Genomic DNA, 22,664 nt, shown 5'->3' with positions numbered 1-22,664 from the left:
ATGGTAGCATAACAAAAGGGCAGTTTTAAATCCAGAGACTCAGTGGTCCAAGTATAAAAAGTAAGTAATTTTTTTGACATTTTCTATGGCATCAATATGTACATTAATGTTGTAAAAAATTTCGTAACAATCTTTCGCTAGAGACCCTTAAAGTATGACATTTAACGGTGTCTTTCAAAGAGTTGCTGCGGAGCTTAGTGACTGAGGACGTGAGTTATCTAATAATTACCTTGAAAATGACGGTAATGATAAAGATAAAGATAAATATACTTTATTTGCACACCAGAAAGACAAAAACAAGTGAAATAAAAAACAAATTAGGAAGAGATCAGCATACAAAAGGCGGCCTTATCGCTAAGTAGCGATTTCTTCCAGGCCACCTTCGGTTTAGGAAAACTTAAGGACATCAGCAGGTGGCGTAAAACAAAAATATTAGTACATACATATTACACAAAACAAAAATATTAGTACATACATACATAGTATTAGTAATACACATACATACAAATAATTTACATCCTAATACATAAACAATATTACACAAATACCTACAATAATGAATAAAATACATATCAAAATATACTAATAAATACCTTATATTGAAAAGAAATAATATATACAGATCGTCTTTACTTTTTTATATGATGTCATTTTGTTGAAAACGCTAAGTCATCATACATCAACACAATCATCTAGATAGCAAAAACGAAAATACGATGAAAAACGACGTACAGTGACTGATTACTTGAATAGTACTCTGAGTTACATAATAACCCTGCTCGACCCTGGAAACTTGCTACAACACCAAAGTCCAAACTCCATAATTGGCTACGGTACTTACCATGGTAGGAGCATGGGCTGACTTTTAGCCTTCATGAAATGCGGTGTGTCTTACTGTCACAGGCTTCGTCCACATGTCTCTGTCGATACATTGCTATCGCGAACGTGCTTAACACCGCGTTCTGAGAACAAAGAAATAGCTGCTTTTATATGCCTCCAAGAGAACGCTTTGTTAGCTCGAGATGCCGCCTCTTGAGCTCTTCAAACTTCGAGCGATGTGCCTGCATTATTGAATAATGTGAAAATATCATCCCGAATTTTCCAACGAAAATATAAAATGCTGAATTTTTTAAAGTCTTTTAGTCTTTTTTTTATTCTTTACAAGTTAGCCCTTGCCTACAATCTCACCTAATGGTAAGTGATGATGATGAAATGAGATGGAAGCGGGCTAACTTGTTAGGAATAGGATGAAAATCCCGTAGAAACCAAAAGGGACACCCCTTTCGGTTTCTACACGACATCGTACCGGAACGCTAAATCGCTTGGCGTACGTCTTTGCCGGTAGGGTGGTATCTAGTCACGGCCCAACCCACCACCAGACATAAACCAATTAAGAAAATCCTCAATCGGTCCAGCCGGGAATCGCACCCAGGACCTCCGTCTTGTAAATTCACTGCGCATACCACTGCACCACGGAGGCCGTCAAATTTTTTATAAATTCCAATTCAAATAACTTGCAACAAAGGGTATCAAAGAAAAAGGTTTAAAATGTGACACTATTTATAGAAATATGACACTCACAAATAACGAAGATTTCCAGTGGTAAAACAATTTACAAAGTCGGTTCAGTAGATCCAGAAATTACCCCCTACAACCTCACACACTTTACCTCTTTACAATATTAGTGCAGACTCATCCAGTTGAGAGCATCGCAAAAAACGTAAAATACGGAATAATTGTAATAAACAACACATACAATGTATATGATACACACAAACACAAACGAAAACCACATTTAAGCTTCCAATTGCATGGCTACATTGTGCATAAAATGTATTAAACCTGCCACAGTGCTTGCAACATGTACTACGCTTCGTTTTCCAGGCTTATTGAAGTGCAAATATTTGAATACTAAATTCCGCTGACTTTGAAGTAAATGGGACCGAAAGCAGTTCCAGATTTCCACAGTCTCGCATTTTTAATATTCAAAAGCAATCATATTCATACACAGTCGGGTAGTAAAGAATATAATATTTTAAGTTAAAGTTAACAGTAATACAGTCGGATGTAATGTTAAAGATAGTGTTATCTAACTAATTAATGTGTTTATTTAATCTATATTATTAATAAAAACATGATATGATAGATATTTATTACTACAGATACGCATTTTATTTGAAAAACAGTGATTTGTTATGAAGTTGCTTATTACACCTGTACGTGATTTTATTTTATTTTAGCATTTTCTATAATATACTTTATATCTATACTAATATTATAAAGCTGAAGAGTTTGTTTGTTTGTTTGATTGAACGCGCTAATCTCAGGAACTACTGGTCCGATTTGAAAGATTCTTCCAGTGATAAATATCCCATCTAGCGAGGGAGGCTATAGGCTATATATTATTATCCCTGTATTACTACCGGAGGAACCAAGCGGGTGAAACCACGCAGCGTCAGCTGGTAAATTTATATAAAGTACACTAGTACATGATTTTATTTTTTTAGCGCTTTATATAAATCTATATATATATATATATATATATATATATATATCAATTTATATAAATGTGACTGATGCTTAAAATACCATTATGTAGTTTTTAGTGTTTTTTTTTATATATAGATAAATTATTACGCTGAAACACTGGATTGCCATAAATCTATATATGATGATGATGATAGGTAAAATTAATTATGATATTAAATTATAATTAATTTTAAATGACTCTTAAGAGATCAGTGGGGAAAATTGATGTGAGTAAGAGATTCAATGATTACTAAAGTTACGGATAAAGTTGAAAATTATTTAGCCTACTCGTGCATAATGCTACAACCTACTCTCAAATAAGGCGTTTACTTTACAAAACTCGATACAGTATCAAGCGAAAGTCGGAAAGTTGTTTGTGAGGCCCTTCAAAGAAAATATCCACAAATCTTCGCTAAGACAGACTCACTCTCGGGAAATAACAGATTGCTTCTATATGAATCTCTTAGAACCCTCCTGATGTTTTCAAGAGGCGTGATAATCTTTTCCATTATTTCCCCTTTGGTTTGAGTAAATTACTCAAGTTTCAAAGGCTGACTGTATCAATAGGAAATGAACTTTAATAATGAGCTTTTACCCTAAAATTAAATGTAGTTAAAGGACGCCTCTCATCTACGCCGCAGTACTCTTTTCGCAGTATGATGTGTCTTTGAAAGAGTCACCTTCTTATCAACATCAATATCCACTGTTGGACATAGGTCTTCTATATATCTACTTGGAACTAAGACCCACCACCCTCATCCAATGCAGATAGGCGCCACTTGTTGTTATGAGCACCAGTCAATACTTGACCTGTTTTTGTTTTGTTTTTTATTGAAACGTGACGCCTAGTGGATATGACCTCAGGAGCGCACACCTCCAACTTTTCTGTTATTTAAGAAATTAAATATCACGTATCTCAAACGGTGAAGGAAAAACATCGTAAGGTAACCTGAATACCTGAAATTTCTCAATTCTCTACGCGTGTGAAGTCTGCCAATCCGCATTTGGCCAGCGTGATGGACTAATGCCTAACCCCTCTCATTCTGAGGGATGACTCGTGCTCAACAGTGAGCCGATTATGGGTTGTTAATGATGTAAAAATTTAGCACCCTTTAGGTAGTAGGTACCTTATTTCAAATCCAAAACAGAGATATCCGATATCTACTCTATAAGATGGATATGCAAGGTCCATCAATTCATCGAAAGAATTGACGTCTTTATACTTGCATAGACCATGCTTAAATCTAAGTAAGTGTCCGTTTGCCGTCAAATAACTTCATAGTGTAAAATATCTCACATTGCGTTCAATACTGAGGAAGTCTACATTTTTCCTCTAGCGCTTCTGGTTATCAGAATTCACACTTTAAAAAGCAATTTCTATGTTTGAATGAATTCATTTTATTTAATATCCTTTTAGTGTTTTGAATTAAAGCTTTAGAATGGTGAATTATATTTAGAAACAGTTAACATAAATGAAATTATTGAACAGTTGAGCTTTTATCGTTCTTTTGTGTGAACAATTATTACAAATTAGCTTTACCTAAGTCGTATTTTTGTTTATATAGCCCGTTCCCGTATGAATACGGGAATAATATATAGCTTATAGCCTTCCTCGATAAATGGGCTATCTAACACTGAAAGAATTATTCAAATCGGACCAGTATTTCAGTTCAATCAAATAAACAAACAAACAAACTCTTCAGCTTTATAATATTAGTATAGATAATCGGCCGATAATCTTACTTAAACCATTGGTTACGTATCACTAAGCAAACCGCTAGGTACTTAAGTGTTAACTGATTTAAAGGAAATTGTTATTTCATCGTAACATTGAACCAATTCTGTTAAGTCTACCGACAAATTCGAAATACGGGTAATGTAGCGGTTATCTAGGCCAACTGGCCTTTTGGACCACGTCTCGTTTACGGGTTATAAGCGTAAGCCTAATATGATTACAAGCGTTCTTCAGCCAAACCAGATAGAATTAATTAATTCACAAATATAGTTCTCGTATCACAGATGGCTTTTAAAATAACTTTAACATTTTCTCAAATGTTTATAGCATTTTACACGACATTTATTAATTTTAATATTTAAAATTTAAATATTTCGGACCTTTATTCCATAAACGAGCTTTTTAAAGTAGGGTAGTTGACTCAAAACAAATTTAATATAAACAATTTTAATTTTGTTTATGGAATAAGGGTCCGAAATATATCAATATTAATTAATAAAAGTTAAGGATTTCTTACAAAACTTAATTTAAAAATCATGTATTTTATAAAATTTTCCAAACGTCATAAACGCTGACGTCACAATATTACTTGATGTACTAAACGTCAAACTAATTTATAACTAATATTTTTGTTTCGTTTGTAAAGGCCGACAGGCGATTTTAATATGTAAAAATTAAAATTTTCATGTAATCACGATTAAAAAAAAAAAAATTTTTAATGTAGTTAAACGTGAATGAACAATTTAAGACCATTTAAAAAAGTGTCAAGTCAAATATTGTTGGTCTGTCTGTTTGTCCTGGCTAAACTCTGGAACGGCTGAATCTGCGATTGTAATGGAATTTTCACTGGAAGATAGAAGATAGAGAGTTATTGAGAAACATATTATATGATTCTTTTTATCATGAAAACTCCATGGCTCCCGCAGAATTTGTGGAAAATTTAATTTCACGCGGAAAAGTCGCTGGCGTCCGTTACTCTGTGATAAAAAAAATTGACAAAAGACGTATTTCCTTGGACTTATCTACAAATAAGTACGAATACTTAATTTCCTTTTTGTATTTTATAACAATACCTATTCTCAATTTACAACCCAAAACCTATTCACGATTCTATTATTTCTTACAATTAAATATTACAGTATAAATACTTTATCTTTAAGATCATAATTTATACTTTAATTTAATTTTTTTGGGGATATTTTAAAGATAATTTTTAATACGAGGAACAAAAAAGCTGTTATTCTGGATTATGAAAATCCAAGTGAATATTAAAAGTGATGCCGACAAATCCATTTCGAGTCGATAATTATTCATACTTACATATTCATAGATTCTCTTATGAAATTTTCATACAAATGATGCGCGTTTTTTTCCTTCCGTTTTTTGATTATTTATAGACACCTATCAATTTCGTTTTGATAGTAAGATTTATGAATGATGAAAGAGTAAAGCTACTGTTACACATTTGACTAGTGGCTAGTTACCACCCTACCGACAAAGACGTACCGCCAAGTGATTTAGCGTTCCAGTACGATGTCGTGTAGAAACCGAAAGGAGTATGGATTTGCATCCTCCTCCTAACAAGTTAGCCCGCTTCCATCTTAGATTACATCATCACTTACCATCAGGTGAGATTGTAGTCAAGGGCTAACTTGTAGAGAATAAAAAAAACACATGCTCATTTCAAGCACGAAAGCATGCTACTATTGAGCAGTTATATGCATATGCATGTGTATCGCAACATTGCTAATAATGAGCATGCTTATTTCGAGGTAGCTCAAGAATCAACCGTGCGATTTATGAGCATGCTACTTGCTGCGCGGGTGGAAGGGGGCGTGCTTTTAGCGCGAAAAAAATTGAAATCGCTTCATCCATTCGGGAGCGATGCCACAGGCAGACTGACAGACAGACAGACAGCAAACTTACAACACCCCTCCTTGTGCGCCAGGAGTTAAAAAAGAAAAACCAAGCTAGGCAGGGTTAGGATGGCAGGTGGTCATCTCTTTATTTCTTTAACTAGTAATAAAAATTTGCTTAAAAACCATGACCACAAACCGAGCAGCTTTGACCGTATTTGAAGCAGAATTTCATGCCTTTGAAGTAAGTAGAATGTCCTAGCTTCAATTCCTAGATCTAGTTCATCCGATGATAAATAAATTCGTTTATTGCAAGTAAGCCAACAACATTTTTGAAACAACAAGTTTGCATGTTCAGTAACTACTCTTACTATCAATTAAGAAAGCAGAATCTACTGACAAAACTTGGGCTTTACTAAAGTATAAACCTTGAGGGGATAGTACAGTAGTACCCTTCTAGGGTCGTGGAGACGGCACAAATCTATACAACCACGCCACATCAACAATGGAGAGAACAACAAGGAATGGTATTTGCCCAAGATTGGGCAAACTGGGCGAGATTATGTCAGAAAGAGGATCCCACATAGTTGGACCACGCATAGGAAGAAGAAGAGAACCTTGGGGGGATGGGATACGAAACTTAGACCTACAACACTGCCCTTATGCGGGTTGACGGGCTAAATAAAAAGTTGTTGTGGGTTGTTTCACCTTCAAGCGTCCAACAGTAAGAAAAAAACCCTAATTTACTTACATAATAAACAGAGCACAAAAATGAAGATAAAAATATCTTCAAGCAAAAAGGAATACCGTAAATTGCTGGTTGTTTTTACTACCAACACAATAGCTTTAAAAATAACGAGTATATACGAATCCTTTGTAAAATCCTTTGGTTATATTTTAATGAGGCTGGTAGGAGGTCGCGATTCAGTGTTGCATTTTACTGTGCATTGATAAAGTTTAATAATTGTTATTGAGATTGTATACACAAATAAAATATATTTATTGAGGTAAGCCCGTCCGCTTTTTATCATTATGTTGACATTGAGTCATCATCATCATCATCATCATCATAATCATATCAGCCGATGGCCGTCCACTGCCGGAGCCACCTGCATCCAGCGAATCCCTGCTCGCTTGATGTCATCAGTCCACCTGGTAGGGGTTCGACCAACACTACGCTTACTAGTGCGGGGTCGCCATTCCAGCATTTTGGGACTCGAACATCCATCGGCTCTTCGAACTATGTACCCCGCTCACTGCCACTTCAGCTTCGCAACTCGTTGAGCTATGTCTGTGACTTTGGTTCTTCTCGGATCTCCTCATTTCTGATTCGCAGAGATACTCCTAACATAGCTCTTTCCATCGCCCGCTGTTTGACTCAGAGCCTTGTTATGAGGCCCATAGTTAGCGACCATGATATTGAGTGACACAAATAAATAAACATAAAGCCGAACACCCATGCTTGCCAAACATAAACTAACCATCACAAATTTGAACGTGTGGGTAGAGACATTGACTTAGTTTGCGTAGGTTTGCAAACTTTTGTAGCCGATCTGAACAAGTGTTGGAATTTTACCACAAATTAAATGAAGTATTGCCCACCAGGGTTAGCGCCGCGTCTACGTGTTTATGAGCTCGTGGCAAAGAAACCCTCGATTTTCTAAATACTAGTAATTTATACTAATATTATAAAGCTGAAGAGTTTGTTAGTTTGTTTGATTGAACGCGCCAATCTCAGGAACTACTGGTCCGATTTGAAAAATTCTTACATTCGTGTTAGACAGTCCATCTAGCGAGGAAGGCTATAGACTATACATTATCCCCGTATTCCTACGGGAACGGAAACCACGCGGGTGAAACTGCTCGGCGTCAACTAGTTTATTAATATTTTGCAGGATGGCATCAGAAATTCATGTTTCCAGTCGCCAAACTCTTTGCTTAGTGAAGATCCTGAAAGTTATCATTTTTATCTGTGTTTACACTTGGAACCTGCAGTCATCCAAAGGCACCACAGTACAAATTCCATAATAGGCTACCGTACTTGGCAAACCGTATTGCTATTGTATCAGCATATGGCTGGCAAACTTTCAACCTATGCTTTTTACTGATTTATTTATTTATTTACTAGCGGACGCCCGCGACTTCGTCCGCGTGAAAGTCGTTGTAAACTTTCAACTACCCCTATCCTACCCTACCCTAAACTACCTCTACCCTACCCCTACCCTACCCTATCCCGACCCTACCCCTACCCTACCACTACCCTACCCCTACCCTACCCTACCCCTACCCTACTCATTAAGGCTGCACTTCGTTATTTATTCCTCCCACCGCGAGTCGTGTCGAGCGCGGGAACCGTTACACAAAAATAATCCATATAGCATGAATTAGTATTTACGCGCGCAATGGCTTAGCATATTTCTTGTATAACTTTGGTGTTTCTTTACCGATTTTTATGATTTTTTTTTTATTGAATAGGTTATAATGTTAACTTTCTTATTAGGGATGAGTGATGAGTGTTATAAACATAAAAGTAGACAAATATAATTAGAAAGCTCCGAACTGCTAAGCTATTGGGACTTACACGTGTTATTGTGAGTCAAGCATAAAAGATAGATATATATATGCTGTTGTGTTTTTATAGATAATTTTAAGGAGAACATTTCCGTCATACATTATTTCTATGTAGATTTAACCATTAAGGCTGTACACGCGACGGAAGCTTATAAAACTGAGTAACTTCTCCCGTTTTCTCAACATTTCTCTTCACTGCTCTGCTTCTATTGATCATAGCGTAATGAAAAGTATACTATAACCTGCCTAGGAGTATGTAGAGTAATTGTACCAAGTTTCGTTAAAATCCGTCCAGTAGTTTTTGTTTCTATAAAGAACATACAGACAGACAGACAGACAGACAGACAAAAATTTTACTGATTGCATTATTGGCATCAGTATCGATCACTAATCACCCCCTGATAGTTATTTTGGAAATATACTTCATGTACAGAATTGACCTCTCTACAGATTTATTATAAGTATAGATTTATTATTATATATCCTTAGTATGCTTACAGCTAAGCCAAAACGCATACAAAGTACAGACTTACAATATAACAATATAACAGATAAACAAATTACAATATAATCACTATACAATACAATTGTATTGTAATACAAACACATAAATTGCATATTTCTATAAAATTAAATTTAAAATTCACAGCTGTTTACAATATCAATAAATACATGAAGTTTTATATCAAAAATATCTAGATCTTGGCGCTGAGCAATCAACGAATTGAGCATCGACAGTACCCGATTAGTTGGGGCATTTCGAGCATATTGCGTACGAAACGACTTGATAGCGAAAAAAGGTCGCTTTGCTGATAAAAGGATTTTCAAAATCGATTCAGTATATCCAGGGATTACGCCTACAACCTCACACACTTTACTTCTTTATAATATATAGTGCTGTGACAGCCCACTGGATACGACCTCTGCCTCCGATTCCGGAGGGTGTGGGTTCGAATCCGTTCCGGGGCATGCACCTCTAACTTTTCAGTTGTGTGCATTTTAAGAAATTAAATATCACGTGTCTCAAACGATGAAGGAAAAACATCGTGAGGGGACCAGAGAATTTTCTTAATTCTCTGCATGTGCCAGTCCGCAGTAGGCCAGCGTGGTGCACTATTGGCATAATCCCTCTCGTTCTGCAGGAGACTCGAGTCCAGCAGTTAGCCGATTTTTTTATTGATAATGATAATGATGATGATGAATATTAAGTACAGATAAAGTAAAAAAAAACTCCAATTAAATTAAGAGCTATTCTAATTTTGTCATTACACAAAAACGGGATGCAGTATTTTGTAAGCAAATGATTTTCTACTTAAATCACTTCCTTGAGACCATAATCTCCTCCTTCGTATCCTCTAAGTAATGTCTGTGAAGGTTCGTACACAAAAGCTCACTTCAAATACACTTCACTCACGGGTATTATACTTGCGGTCACGTGATACGACGTATACCTATCCTATATTATGTTGATGTCGGATGACTACGTTATCTTAAATTAAGGGTGATTGAATAAATCTGAAAATTGGACTAATCTAGAAAAAATTGGATAAGATTTTTCTTGGTCTTTTTTGAAGTTACAAACTTGATTTTTCTTAGTTTTTTTTTTTGAGGTTACAAGTGAAGGACCATGTGTAAAGCTGAGGTCAACAATGTCACCCTCGGATTGAGAGCTAAGATCAACAATGTCAGTGTTGTTGGTAAAAAACAACATTTTACAAAGCTGTAACAAAATAAACTATTTTGGAAATCCAACCAAAGTTAACCTTATTATGTCTTACAGTTAAATAATTTTTGTTTACATATTAGTATGATTCAAAAGATTGAATATATCCGGTCATGTTTAAATGTGTTCGGAATAGGTATACCAACTAAAATTAGTCACTGATAGTATAACAAATAAACTTAATAATCATATTAGTGCATTGAATAGGCTCTGAAATTATTAAACCGATTTGAAAAAATATTTTACTCTTAGGAAGCTACACAGTATCTCCGAGTGCCTTAATAGGCTATATTATATTTCCGCATTCCACCGGGACCGGAAACTACGCGTGCGAAACCACGCGTCTTCTAGTCCAGTATAAATGCAAATCTTTGCTGAAAACTAAAACAAAAATCAATAAACGTTGAACTCGTTTAACAAAAATAGTTAGCATTTTGCCGGGATTTCAGCCTGAAATTTCAATCTGGAGAGCATCGTGCGGGATTCGTATCTAGGCAAGAAGCATTAGCATTTTACAGCCCAGGCGTTCCTATCGTCACGTACAATCCCTTGGGACCTGGAAAGCGGACACGTAAGCTGCCGGGGCCGGGCATTCATACTATTCTTTGGTTAGCGATTTTTGTAGACATTTTTGTCGGTTTTAGATTAAATCACTATTACGTGATCGAGAAAATATATTTTGGAAATGAGAATTTTCGGGCGCAGTATCCATCCTATGAGTAAGTACATACATATAAACAACAAAATCAAAATAATGTAGGTATCGTATAGCTACGCTAAGTACCTTTTAATTTTCTTGTATATCCTACTAATATTATAAACGCGAAAGTTTGTATGAATGTTTGGATGTATGTTTGGATGTTTGTAACTCTTTAACGCCGCTTTAACTGAAGCGATTTGGCTAAAATTTGGAGTGGAAATGGATTTTACTCTGGATTAACACATAGACTACTTTTTATCCCGAAAAATAAATGGTTTTCCGTTCCCAATCAATTTGCGTAAACTGATGATTCACGACTACTTAACCGAATTAGCTAAAATTTGGTATTGAGATATATTATAGCATGGATTAACACATAGGCTACGTTTTATCCCGGAAAAAACCATGGATCCTGAGGGATTTGTGAAAAACTAAATTCCACGCGGACAAAGTCGCGGGCGTCGGCTAGTTATATTAATAAATATAAATAGTAAACTATGATCATAATTTACGTGCATACCTCTTACCTACCTACAACTACATGTTGTAAATTTTAATATTTATTACTATAAAACATTTAATGAAATACTGAGGACTTTATAGATGTTATACAGATAGCACTTTTAGCTTTAGAAAATCAAAAATGTTATATACGAGTACATATTATGTCAAACCTTTATCAAGTGAAATGGAACAGTCAGCTTATGAGTGACATGACCACGGTAAAAGAATTTTGTATTAAACCAAGCTCTCTGTCTTTAGACGTAACAAACTATGTTAGTTTCTAGTATAGACTTTATTACCTTACGATTAGAGCTCAAAGTTCTGTAACATCGTTTGTATCACGCTGGCACAATAATTTAAACCTCTCAGATGTAATAAAAATAACATCCTGTATATCAACTACCTCGTTGGTTCAGTGGTTAGCCTATGTGGCTTTAGAGCATGAGATCTTGACTTCGAGTCCTGAGTTAAGCTTTATAATAGGCTTCTTATCTAATCTTCTAAGATTATAATAAATAATATTCAACCGTTGATGGTGTTACTCACATTGCCTTGGAGAGCAGTCCTGGTCATTATCATTAACATCTGATATTGGTCTTTAAAGAGATTAACATTATCATGCTAGGCTCGTCAACCCGTATTGAAACAGCGTGATGAGTCTAACTTCCAAATCTATCTAAGCAGGCCTGGTCCTGCAGTTGGCTGTTAAATATAGATGACAATGATGATGATGGCTGTATATTAGCACAGAGGTCAATTTCATCTTAATATTGGAGAAGCTTAGTGCACAAGAATAACACAAATGTAAAGAAGCACTAACGATGGGATAATGGATCGGAAAGATATCAAATGCCAGATCGTCGGCTTAACGTGCTTTAGGCCTCTATAGACTACCAAAATTTATTTTACCAACGATGCCCAAAATCAGGAGAGCTAGTGACAAGAGAGACATAAGTAAAATGAAGACGAACATTAGCAGAGAAATCAACAAGATAGTTCTCTCTTTAGGTGCGGTGAAATTATTGATTGGCCAAAAATAAATGTATTTTTTTTGTTAATAGATATGTCGTTGAAGCATCTTAAGCTAACACTCCAACAATAGCGCTCTTCTGTAACCATTTATAAAACTCGACAGTATGAGTTTTGAATTCTTCTCTATCTTTATCTATACAAATAGGGATGAGTTCGAGACTCACACTGTCGAGTTATAAAACATCGTTACAGCAATAGCGCCACAGGACTCGATCCTTAGATAATCTGTAGTCGTACAAACCTGAGTACTAGACCGATTATAGAATATACATATATAATACTCGTAGATTCCTCTATATCTAACGTCACTCGGGCGTGGGTTTTTTAACTCACGATCTCGGGGGCGCCCGGACTGATACACTCAGATCAAAATTCCCTTCGCGAACGGCCCTCTAAGCCGAAGTTCGAGTCTCAGAGGAGACACCCTTCGAGAGTCGTTCCACCCTGAAGCAGAGTAGATCTCTACTTCTGCCTTCAAACTCCACCAGGCGATGCTTCTGCGCTCGCCCAAATCCTTCAGTGACGCCGCTGAAGACCTACGGAGCCTACGGCACTTACAGAATCAGAAAAAAAATACTCGTAGAACGTAAAATCAATCGTTAATTTAAGAAATCCACTCTAGTTATTTGCACCATAAAGTTCTCAGGTAAAAATTACGGCAAAGTTCTTAGACGTATCAATTAAGGATCTAAAGTTTTTAATTTCATTTAGCGCCAGTATGTGGTGTTATATAACAAATAAACTTCAGTGTTTAGTACAAAACTAATAGGTATAGATTTCGCGTGAAAGTGACATACGTGTCAGGGGAAATGGTATGTGTGGAATTGCGTGTATGAAATGAAAATTGGTTTCAATTGATTTCGTGATCGTTACCAATACAGTGATATGCACGTGAACACACGATTATAATTGCTCGTTTTAACTTAGAACTGTCCTTGATTATTTTTTTATGCAGTTTAAATTTAGCATCACGTTTATTCAGTCAACAACAAATACATATTAATAATTAAATTAAAATTAATAATTAGCAGAATATTAAATTTATATCACTACATAGTATAAAACAAAGTCGCTTTTTCTGTCCCTATACCCCTGTGTATGCTTAAATCTTGAAAACTATGCAACGAATTTTCATGCGGTTTTTTTATAGATAGAGTAATTGAAGAGGAAGGTTTATATGTATAATATTTTGATGGCCTCCGTGGCGCAGTGGTATGCGCGACGGAGGCCGTCTAGACAGCGACTAGACGGAGGTTCTGGGTTCGATCCCAGGCTGGGCCGATTGAGGTTTTCTTAATTGGTCCACATCACTAACATAACAACAACTATTCAGCTCCCTGTTGAGTACGCATCTCCTCTCAGAATAACAGGGGTTAGGCTAATAGTCCACCACGCCGGCCCAAAGCTGTTTGACAGACTTTCCATATGTAGTGAATATTAAGAAAATTCTCAGTTAACCAGGTTTCCTCACGTTGTTTTTCCTTTACCGTTTGAGACGCGTGACAGTTTGTAATGTCTTATCAGAGAGCTTAGTGGCAGTCTGATACTGTTACTATCGCGTTAACGTAATCGTGAATTTCTATGGAATTGAAATAGGGCCATCTAGTGGCACTACTGTACAACTGTTTCAATTCCATTTAAATTCGCGTTTACGTTAACGCGATAGCAACAGTATGAAAATATTGCAAACTCCCACTAGGCACACAGGTTATAATTTAAACTTTTAGGTAAATAACCAAAAGAGAAACGTGCTACCCATTTTTGCGTCAGTATACACTCACTAGGCATTATTTATGAGATGGTAACTGGAATTTTGCAGCCATTTTTAAATTTTTGGCACTTGTCCAACCAATTATATAACATATCAACCCATATTCGGCTCACTGCTGAGCTCGAGTCTCCTCTCAGAATGAGAGGGATTAGGCCAATAGTCCACCACGCTGGCCCAATGCGGATTGGCAGACTTCACACACGCAGAGAATTAAGATAATTCTCTGGTATGCAGGTTTCCTCACGATGTTTTCCTTCACCGATTGAGACCGTGATATTTAATTTCTTAAAATGCACACAACTGAAAAGTTGGAGGTGCATGCCCTGGACCAGATTCGAACCCACACCCTCCGGAATCGGAGGCAGAGGTCATATCCACTGGGCTATCACAGCTCTACCAATTATATACATATACTTATTATACTTATAAAAGTTTTAAAACTTAGTAGGTACCTACTAAGTGTCTCAAAGGAAAAATACCGGTCAAGTGCTTGTCCAGTGTAGGGTTCCTGAAAATAAACGAGCAGTTTAATCCCATATGTAATGTACAAAAATACCGATAACGATAACCCACACCATGCGATAGACAATAAAAACTCATTCTCACTTTACATGTAGGTAATCTAAAAAAACATTTTGGAAGATTTTATTTTACGACTTTGTTTACATTTTTGATTTATATACCCATGCTATTTTACAGTTTCCTAGTAGTAATAGTTTCTGTGCTATATACGGACGGACGGATGGATGGACAGACAGGCGGACATGGCGAAACTATAACGGTTTCTTGTGGACTACAGAATCCTAAAAAAGGGTGAATCGATAAGGTAAATTTATTGTAACTGAGTTCTGCTTGGTGGTTATATAATCAAATAATCTGATACTTATCCTGATTATACTTATTACGATCCTGTTCTAAAAATATACATTTTTAATTCCCAATACTGTACCCTATTTTTTTAAGGATTAATAATATTTTGCTATGAACAACTTTTACAGATAAACGAATAACATTATCACGTACAAAACGCGGCTATAGCTTTGACCAATACACATGACATTATTTAAAAGGTTATAAAAGTATTTTTGTTCATTGTAAATATTTTGGCAGCGGTCCCAACCAGCTAATTGATTTCTTAAATACCCCTTTATTTAGAGTTGTCGCTTCTTTTGATATTTAGTCAGACTCATTTACATTTTCCTCTTTGAAGTGTTTTTTGTATTTTGAAATTTGGTTATAATTATTTTCATTTCTAAATCATCTTTATGAAAAAGTGAAACTTGTTTCCAATTGAGATATTTATTTTTGTTTGTGACGTCTCAAGTGTCAACGTCTCCTCAAAGATGGGTCAGCAAGTGTCCTATAGTTTTTTTTTATAATTAACTTGATTTTTTTAAAGTATTTTATAACTTAATTTTTTATTATTTAAGTAGAAAGAGTATCTTTAATCTTTTGCATAAAATGCGTCACTTTATAGCTTGGCATATTCTTTCGTTACTCTCCCAATGGTCCGCGAGGTCCGGGGGGCAGCGATGCCCCGCGCGCACGAATTCATACCCACGCAGTCCTTCTCTCTGCCCCGCACGCACCACTTCACACCTGCGTAGTCCTTCCCCCCGTGGCCCATATCATGGGAGTGTCATCAACATACTTGCCAATCTATAGTTGCACTTTCACAGTCACGTGTTTTACAAGATAAGTTACGGTACAATAATCCGAGAATTACATTTTTATCTGATTAGTTTAACATTGATTGATTGTTTTAATACATTATCGATTCGGTTTATGTTTTTTCCATTACGCGTGTCTGGGGACCATGAATACGTGCAATTTTATGAAATTCTGACTTTTAAATGTCATTATTTCAATGCCTGAACGCCGTCATTGTAGAAAATACATGAAAGCTGACACAATAGACAATGGAAGCTCTGTAACAATCCTCTATTCATGAAGTTTCGTGTCAGCCCGAGACTGAAGAAACCGCCCGTATAACGCAGGCACGTTCTATAAAGTATATTATACAAGTGTATAATATATTTTTATAGAACGTGCCTGCGTTAGTTACACTTACCTCATTTTATGAAGGTTACCATAATACCACCATACCATACCATAAAAAAATAACAATATAAAATCCTTTTATTTCTTGCATACATTTACAAAGTTTAGTATGATTATTTATATTAGTAATCTAAGTTAATTTGGTTAGTAAATTTAAATCTATGTGAGTAATTTTAGTACTTTGTTCTTATATTACGCTAGAACCCTAGATTGGCCTTCAGGCCTCCTGCAAATATGTCCATTTGTCTGTCCCTACACTGTGCTATTTGATTCCAATTGAAGGTAGAACCTAGCCTTTCTATTAATCATTGAAGTTCAGTCGTAGTGGCTTTGGAAGGTAGCGAGTTTTGATGTTGATCATGAGGAATCCTTACTCTAGATGCCAGATCCTCAGGTGCGTGGCAACCTTTCGATAGAGACGCTTGAATTTGTGTCTATAGCTGTGTTTTTCGGAGAATTACTGCTTACCTAAGCGGCTGGATACTGGGGGCATGATTACTTATATTATTACAAGTTACAAATAAAAAAAACAATCGGTTGTCTGTAAAGTCGGTTTACTGACTGGTTTGTTGAACGTGACAACGTCATAAGATAATACTTATGGAATGGTTGCATTTTTCAAAAGAAATTGGTCGTTTTTCTAAAATACTGTTTAGTAATCTTCATAGACCAGAATATACTTTATTTCTCGTAAAAAAAGTTGGCAACCCTAGAGCGAGGGAACGACGCATGACGTCATCTTTTTTCGAGTGTGCAGCCGGCACCTTCGAATTATAAGACGTTGTCAAGTCAAAAACACTATATCTAGTTCAGGATACACTTAAAACCTTCAGAAGCCATTGCAGTCAAAACTTTATATATGGCTACTATACTTACTTATGATGGTAGGAGCAGAGACTGACAAACTTTCAACATTCATAAAATAAGGTAAGTGTGGCTATCGCAGGCTCTATTATACGATTACAATCTTTTTTATTACAATTTCGAACGTTTTTAAAAAGAACTTACACGGTAGACGTTCAACCCTTGAGTTCGATTTGCTATTAAAACGCATAACGTTGAGTGATTAATCGAATAAAGTGCAGAGATGTAAAAAGCTTTTAACGCAATTTCTTTGTAACACTTTGCGTAGCCTTGTTTTTTACCGACTTTGAAAGGTTCTTGGGCCATCGTGTATTGTGTATGTTCAATGTATTTGTCCGCGTTTTTCAAAGAACTACTTACTCGATTTATTTAAATGCATATACTTGGAAAGGTTTGAATATATTAATTTATTTTCAAAATTTTATGACTGTGGATCTCAACAGATATGTTATGAGTTGGATTCCCATCTCGGATCAGTCTAGGATTTTATAAATTAGCTCAGGTATGGTCTGGTGGTAGGCATCGGCCTAAGCAAAGACGTACCGCCGTAGACGTACGGTACAGTGCTTTCAGAGGTATTCTTAAAATAAACATCATATACTTCTAAGTTAGCTCGCTTCCATCTCAGACGAATATTATCGTCACTTAACATAAGGTGAGATGATATAGCAGTCAAGGACTAACTTGTTATAGAAATAAAAATATATAATAATAATTTACTCTACGCAGATAAAACTGTGGGGCAATGCTGGTTTAACATGAATACTGGATAACTGGATACCCGGAACTGTGTAATCGGCAAACGTGCGTAGGAATGTATCGGTCCAGTCAAATACTCGCAATTGCTTTAACTTCGAGCTTTACATGGCACGACACAAAGGCCAACCAAATAACAGTTTCTTTGTATCAATTTCAGTTGTATAGTTGAATAGAATAACCAGATCGCTTGTTATAGATGCGAAGCTCTATCGCGACTATTATAACCCGAATGTTATTTTCAGAAACAACTATCTGAGATCGATAACTTTTAGTAATCTTCATAGACCAGAATATACTTTATTTCTCGTAAAAAAAGTTGGCAACCCTAGAGCGAGGGAACGACGCATGACGTATAGTTGAATAGAATAACCAGATCGCTTGTTATAGATGCGAAGCTCTATCGCGACTATTATAACCCGAATGTTATTTTCAGAAACAACTATCTGAGATCGATAACTTTGTAACCTATCCAAGATTACGGATAGATAGCTATCCTTGATTATTATTAGTGATAGTCAAACTATCTTTAGATAGTCAAACAATCTCTCAGTAAGTTATTGAAAAGCAGATAAGAACAGAAAGATAGATTTTATGAACTTTAGTATGCGAAATGGCGGATAGATAGGTTATTGAAAACATCCGTTAGTCACTATACATTGTATGTTATATAACGAAAACAATTACTCATCGTTTAATTATAGATCATCGTCATCACGCACTTTTAAAGGCACTACAGAAGAAAGGGTTCTCTGTAATATTGGAACTTTTTTTTATGCTTTACAAGTTAGCCCTTGGCTACAATTTCAGCTGATCGTAAGTATGATGCAATGTAAGATGCGTCACTCGATATATATATAGAGACTAGTAGACGCCGCACGGTTTCACCCGCGTAGTTCCCGTTCCCGTAGGAATACGAGGATAAAATATATAGCCTATAGCCTTCCTCGATAAATGGGCTATCTAACACAGAAAGAATTTTTCAAATCAGGCTAGTTGTTCCTGAGATTAGCGCGTTCAATCAAACAAACAAACAAATTCTTCAGCTTTATAATATTAGTATATTTAGAAAGTTGACTCCTATATCGCTTGTTATACGTGTGAGGCTCTATCACGACTGGTATAACCCGAAAGTTAATTTCAGGCAAAATCTGAGATCGATAACTTTGTAAATAGCTTAAACATGGCTGTTATTTAACAATAACAACTCTCAAATTAAAGATCATCATCTTCATGGCGCATTTTAAAAGCAATATTGATGAAAGCTCTGTCTATAATATTGAAACTAAGAACCACCACAGGTCTGAGGTTAGTGCTTCAATCCAGGTTAGTGGCCAAAAGGTAGCAACGCTTTAACTCTGTAAATTTATTTATGAAACGAAAGAATGTGTACTTGAGGCCCGGTGTAGTAAGACTACTTGGTAAGCTTCGGTGATCGAATCAGGAATGAGGAACCAAAGTCACTGACATAACTCAGCGAGTCGCAAAGCTGAAGTGGCAATGGGCAGGTCACATAGTTCGAAGAGCCGATGGATGTGGGGGTCCCAAGGTGCTGGAATGGGGACCCCGCACCGGAAAGCGCAGTGTTGGCCGACCCCCCACTAGGTGGACCGAGAATATCAAGCGGGTTGCAGGGAGCCGCTGGATGCTGGCGGCTCGAGATCGTTGTGCTTTGGGGTCTATGATATATGTAGATGATAGAGGGGGTAAGCTTCCAGTTTAATATACAAACAGACTTACACTTATTTTTTGCCAGTATAATTACGGATATGTTATAAATCATCCCAGCCTGCTCAATGTAAAGCTAGTTAGTCGAACTATGCCTCACCAATCAAGCTCGCTTTAATTAAACCATTATCTCCGTAGCACTTATACGACACAATTGGGCTTATTAACAACAATATATGTTATTAATCTTGAGTATGTGGGTGTTTCTACCTGTAATGCCCCAGTGAATATGACCTCTGCCTCCTATTCCGGAGGGTGTGGTTTCGAATCCGGTCCGGGGCATGCTCGTCTAACTTTTCAGTTGTGTGCATTTTAAGAAATTAAATATCACGTGTCTCAAACGGTGAAGGAAAAACAACGTGAGGAAACGTGCATACCTACCAGAGAATTTTCATAATTCTCAATAAAAAATAATAAGTAGGTAATTGTAAAGAGAGACGTGATAGCCCAGTGGATATGACCTCTGCCTCCAACTTCGGAGGGTGCGGGTTCGAATCCGGCCCGTGGCATGCACCTCCAACTTTTCAATTGTGTGCATTTTAAGAAATTAAATATCACGTGTCTCAAACGGTGAAGGAAAACATCGTGAGGAAACCTGCACGCCAGAGGATTTCTTAATTCTCTGCGTGTGTGAAGTCTGCCAATCCGCATTGGGCCAGCGTGGTGGACTATTGGCCTAACCCCTCTCATTCTGAGAGGAGACTCGAGCTCAGCAGTGAGCCGTATATGGGTTGATGACACACAATTGTAAAGAATCAACAACTTTCAACTCACTTAGGAAATTGACTTGTTTTTTTTTTCAAACACTGCGAATATATTTCTTATTTTCAGTCAACAATATAATTACCAATTACGTAACGTGTTTCTTAGTGTGCTATATTTCTACACTGCATATTTGTTCTTTTAGAACACGCTCCCTGCACGTAGTTTTTAAAAATAAAAAGGAGTTTCATTAATATACACACAAGCGCGCTTAGTATGTCAACTTACCACTACATTGAAGGTCAACCGGACTTCCCAAAATAGACTGATTATAGAAGTACGGATGACAAAAGTCCAACTGAAGGGAATCGAATCCATAGCATCTGTCATGAGTCCGCCTCCATTACCATGGAGATATTGACGCTTGTAATCCGTTAGATTAAAGCAAAATCAAGCAAGAGCCTCTCATTTTTAATTCATACATTCAGCTTCAGTATTCACCATTCATACGATATACAGTATCAACACGTTTATACAGAGGCCGCGTTAATTTACGGAAACCTTATTACAAAATTCCGACGTGTGTTGCTGTCTAAAAGCTGTTACGGGAGATCCGCGCCGAGCCTAATGAACGTGCTCAAAATTTATAACACCTTTCACCTTTTAGCTAGTCGTTAATGAGTAAATTATACCGCGAATGTTATTTGCCATGTACCTGGAGTGATATTATCACAAAATAGATTTAGTTTTTAATGGCTGGATAATAAATGTGTGAAATCATTATCAGCAGTGGAAATTATCATTATCAACCCTTAATGGCTCCACGGAAGATCAGCGCGCTATCCTTACGGACACTGCAATATGCTGAGTGGTGACCCTTTTAGGATCACATCATGCAAGTTGCAATGTATTTAATTTATTGTTTTTTTTTTCTCTCTTTTCTTTGTATGATGTGTATTCTGAATAAACTTTTCTTTCTTTCTTTCTTTCTTCCTATTCGGCTCACTGCTCAGCTCGAATCTCATATGAGAGGGAGGAGGGAGGGTGGGGGTGTTAGGCCAATAGTCCACCACGCTGGCCCAATGCGGATTGGCAGACTTATTGATGATTCAATTCAAGAAATATTATATTTGTAACAAATATAAAATTCTTCCTTATATTAACTTCCGTAAAATATCGCCTGCTTTTATTTGTTACTAGCGGACGCCCGCGACTTCGTCCGCGTGAAACTCGATGTAAACTTTCAAGTACCTCTACCCTACCCCTACCCTACCCGTTTCCGTAAAGAGTAGGGAATTAGAGAGGGGTAGCGTTCGGTTGGCGGGAACGACTTGCGATATAAGGCGCTCGTCGTACCGTCGGCTTCAGTATGCTCGTGGCGTTTGAGCATACAGAAGCCATACATCTTTTCACATTTTTCTCTCCACATTTCTTGTTGTGTAATTCTTTATGGGTTACTTGGGATAGACGGGAACTTGAGTGGAAAAGGGAAGCGTTAGTTAACTGTCAAAGGCCCCTTTAACCCTACATGCAACAATCACAAGTTCATGACTTCACTCATGGTCATTCTCCCATTTGTTTGTTTTGGTTACAGTCTGATTTGTTAATTAAGTTGTCTTGACAAATATTGTGAATTTTGTTCGACATTGGTCTTCTTATTTTTTGTAATCCACTTCTGAGTCTGTTAAAAGTATGTATTAGACATTGATAAAAATATCGATCAATCCAAACCAATGCTTATCATAACTCCGATAACATAAATTTACGCTTAAATATACCATTAATCATCGTTACTGCTTATCTGATAAAAACGTTACACCTGAATATTGAATTCCAAGTTAATCTACCGTCCAAATATAAAATTATACAATACTTTGCGTTTCATAACATCAACAATAAAATTCTTTTACGATAGTTATAAAAATCAGTTTCTAGCAAATAAATCTCGATGTTATCCAATAGTCGTTTTAAGTATTTCGACGTTGGCTTTGTTTGGTTTGTTTTCCCTTACATGTGTGTTGTGTGTTAGGAACAAAAGGATAAAGCCCGCTTATTACGTTCGTTTGTTCAAAATATTTAAGCGCGTAATTCGCCATATAACCTGGCTATTTTATTTAAGTACCCACATACGT

This window comes from Bicyclus anynana, chromosome 12 (assembly GCF_947172395.1).
Source record: "Bicyclus anynana chromosome 12, ilBicAnyn1.1, whole genome shotgun sequence".
Lineage (NCBI taxonomy): Eukaryota > Metazoa > Arthropoda > Insecta > Lepidoptera > Nymphalidae > Bicyclus > Bicyclus anynana.
This window is presented reverse-complemented; position numbering follows the sequence as displayed.